We start from the raw sequence: 3854 nt of genomic DNA, 5'->3' as shown, positions 1-3854 counted from the left end.
GTGGGGGCGGAGCTAACCTTTCTCCATCGCACTCGCCTTTCTGTCCCACGGGGACCACCCCACCTTCGAGGGGAAGTTTCTTCAACTTTGGAGTGCTTTCTAACCCACCCCCACTTGTTAAAATGCAGAGTCCAGGGTGCCTTAGAGATATACTTCTGCAGGTTTGCGGAGCTCAGGAATCAGCTTCTCATTTAAATCGGATGCAAAGGCCCCCCCCCCTTTTTTTTTTAGGAACATTGTACAAGGGACGAAGGTGGGGGTGGGTTTAGTGGCTCCTGCCACAGTCCCTACCCGCTCGCTGCCCTCAAGGTTCATGACCTGCTCTCCGCTCAGTGTGGCCGCTTAGTTTCCGGTCTAGCTTCGGGCACATCAGGAGGCCTGGGGAAGGTGCCAACTAGAAAGGAGGGAGGGATGGAGAGAGAAAGGGGTGGGTCTCCACCTGGCTTTTCCCTCTCTGAGCAGGGTCTTCTCCTTCCTTTCTGCGTTGTTCACTTCCACCAGCCTTGCCACGTTCTCCCTCCTTCCCTCTCTCATCTGAAGTCCCTAGGAAGACCCAAGTGTCTCGAGGTGGATGGTGGAAATAACTAAAGTCCTCACCTTCAAAAGAAGGAGGGCCCCTCTCTTGTTGGGAGAAAACAGGAGGAGGGAGGCAGGACTTGAGGAAGGATAATAATAATTCAGACAATGCAGGTCATCTTCCCATAGGCTATTGCACTTACTCCCCACAACAACTTGACTTAACCCGGCATAGCTGCCCCCACCCCCAACTTATAAAATGAAAATGAAAAATTACAAAAAAAAGATACCCTGATGTTCAGAGAGGTTAAATAATTTGCCCAAGGCCACACAGCTTGCAAGTAGGAGAGTAGTTAGGTCTGTCACCCTTCTACCCTCTCAAAACTGTTTCTCCAGGGGCCACTGGATACCTAGCTGTCCCAGGTCTGCCCTCCCTGTCCTGCCTCCCTGGGGTATTGGGGATGGGGAAGGGCATTGTGTACACAGAGGAAAGGATATGGATACTCGGGTTTCGGAACATCTGACAGGTTTGGCTGGAGGCATTAAAAATTCATGTAGCAACCTGACCCCAACTGGACCTTGGGCCTGCCACCTGGACTGCCCCTGGCTCTGTGACCTCTTAGAGTTCCGTGGGCAAATTTTCCTTCTACAGTGTCCTGGGAGCCCCAAGTCTTTGTATTTCATAGGCGAGGAGCCCTCACACAAATTAGAGATCTAAAGTAGGGGGCCAGCCGCTCAGAAAGCAGGGCTGGGAGCTCTACCCCCAATCCGGGTGTAAGAACCTTAGAGGCTTAAAGGCTTATAAACCTTGTCATCTGGCGTCCTTCTATTCCTCTCCGTGGGCGATTAGATGCTCGCTCTCAGGTTAGGTTGGCTGAAACCCGGCTGTGCTTCCCAAGGTGGCCGTTAGGGGGCAGCCGTCCGCTTGGAGGAAGCCGAGGCCCCGCTGCTGTCTGCTGCTTTGAAGGGCAGCAGCAGAACCCCCAAGCGTGGTCAGAGGGATGCACATGTCTTGGCCTTGGGAAAGGCTCAGGAGTCTGAGCTGGGGAGGTTTCCTAGTCTGCGGGGAGAGCAAGGAACGTTAGGGGGCATTCAAAGTAGGTTTGTGGGTTTCAAGTGCAGGATAACTGATGGCCAGCAGGACCCAAGCGTTCTTAGCTGGAGAGAAGGCTTGGGACACACCCATGAGAGAAAAGGCTAGAAAAAGCAGAGGGCTGGGGACTCTGAAGAATGTCTGATGTTCCGCTGAGGTGTTTAACCTGTAGGCAATAGGGAGCCACTGGAGGTTCCTGAGGGACATAGTGGCCTAATGCAAATTTTGGCCAGATGACTCTGGTCACCAAGGGCAGGTTGGGTGAGAGGAAGGGAGAGGGACTGCAGCAAAATGAGTGCAGAGATTATTGCTGTTTTCTTTTACATTCCGAGCAGGAGGTCATGAGTAGCTGGAGCAGGGAAGTGGCGGGAAGGAAATGGAAAGGAGAGAGGGGCACTGGGTAACCAAATAGATACAGGAGACAGGGAAAGGGAGGCGCTGACTACAACCAGACTGGGTGTCTGGCAGATGACAAGAAAGCAGAATGGGGGCACACTCACCTAATGTGGGAGGCGAATGAGTTTTGAATTTCAGGAGGTTGGGGGAGTGTGGGACAAGTCCCTTTCCCTCTCTCTGGCCTCAATTTTCCTATCAGAGCACTGGTGGGGGTTGGGCTGGATGGCCTTGAATGTCCCTTCTATTTCAGGGACATTTGAGGGTGGGGCTCAAAGATGTAAATTTGTTGGGTTTTTTTTTTTGGTGGGGGGGGGGGGGAGGGATAGGAGGGATAGGGATCCCTGTGCGTGAGGTCTCTGGGAGTGGTCTCCCTCCGTGCTGGGTCCTGGTTGAGAGGGTGTGCGTGCACATCCATATCTGGGGTGCATCTGCCTGTTTGTGGGCCCCGTGGGTGGTTGGCGTGCCTGCACGTGCCGGGCAGCTCTGCTTTGTGTGAGTGTGTGAGCAGGAGCTGGAGAGCGTGGGTGTGCACGTGATGGGCGTCCGTGGGTCTGTCTGGGCGAGTGGTGATGGAGGTGGGAGCTGGTGGGGTGCGCCTCCCCTTTAGGCTTCTTCCTGAGGCTCACACACTCCGCCTGCTCTCACTGTTCTGAAATAGCATCTGGACTGAAGGCCCATGAATATTTCACAACGATAATTTTGTGACCTGGACAGCCTGCCTCTGATTTACCAGCATCCCCCTCCCCCTGCCCAGGCCAGCAGCCCCTCCTCCATCAGAGCTCTTGCCTGCTCTCCCCCCCTCCCACCACCAACTCACAAGCTTTCTCAAAGCCTGCTGACTCAGGACCCTGCAAGACCCTCGACTCAGCTCTGTGGGTCCCTGACCTCACTGTGCCCTTGCCCACATCATGCCCTTCTGCAGAGCCTACCTGCCCTAGGCCTACCATGCCGGCTTCCACCTCCTCTTCTCACCATCCTCTGACCTCCGCAGCTAGAGACACAGAATCTCAACATCCTGCCTCGAGCTCTACCACCTCTGGGTCCCTTCTGGCTCTCTGTTCCCACCTCCCAGCTAGATTCTTAACCCCAATTCAAACCACCTAGATTCAATCACTTCTGAGACTCAGCCCTAACATTCTCAGTCTCAACCCCTTCTTAGCCTAGGCTGTCTCCTGTCTCAGGCTCTCCTCCATACACCAGAAAGATGAAGCTTCTGATTCCACCACAAGATCCCACCTTGGGATTCCTGTCCCTCTTGACTACCCAGCCTCTTGACCTTTTTTCTAGCTTGCTTGGAGAACCTTCTCTGATGTGGTCCATCCGTGATAGCTTTTAGCTCACTGGAAGTAAGGGAGAGAGGCTGCTTTGCTGTGTACAGTTCTGCAGGCTGTATGTACACTGCAGAAGGGCACTCAGCCAAGGGGACAAATATGAGCTGAGATCCAGCCCTGGGCTCTTCTCCCTAAGGTGTTTGTTCTAGCTTAGAACTGTGTATCCCCTGGGGAAGAGGTGCCTTTCCCAGATTTGCTTAACGCCATGTTTGGGCTGGTGGTGACCACGGATGTCTTCCCCACCCCCCCACCTCCTTGCAGGAAAAGGAGACTTTAGCCAGGCTGGAGACAACTCAGAGTTGGTTGTTGCTGCTTCTCCTGGACAAAAGAGAGGAGATGCCATCACCACCCACTCTGGGCTGTAACTTCAACTCCCTGGGACTCAGTGCTACACAAATCTTTCTCAGGCTTCAACTTCTCAAAGGGAGAGATCACACACCAGCTCCCACCAGCAGGAAGCTCTTTGATGGCACAAGGTAGTTCTTTTTCTCTAGCCCTCCAGTCCTGAAATCCTTACA

This window comes from Marmota marmota, unplaced genomic scaffold, assembly GCF_001458135.2.
Source record: "Marmota marmota marmota unplaced genomic scaffold, marMar, whole genome shotgun sequence".
NCBI lineage: Eukaryota > Metazoa > Chordata > Mammalia > Rodentia > Sciuridae > Marmota > Marmota marmota.
Note: the sequence above shows the minus strand (reverse complement) of the source record.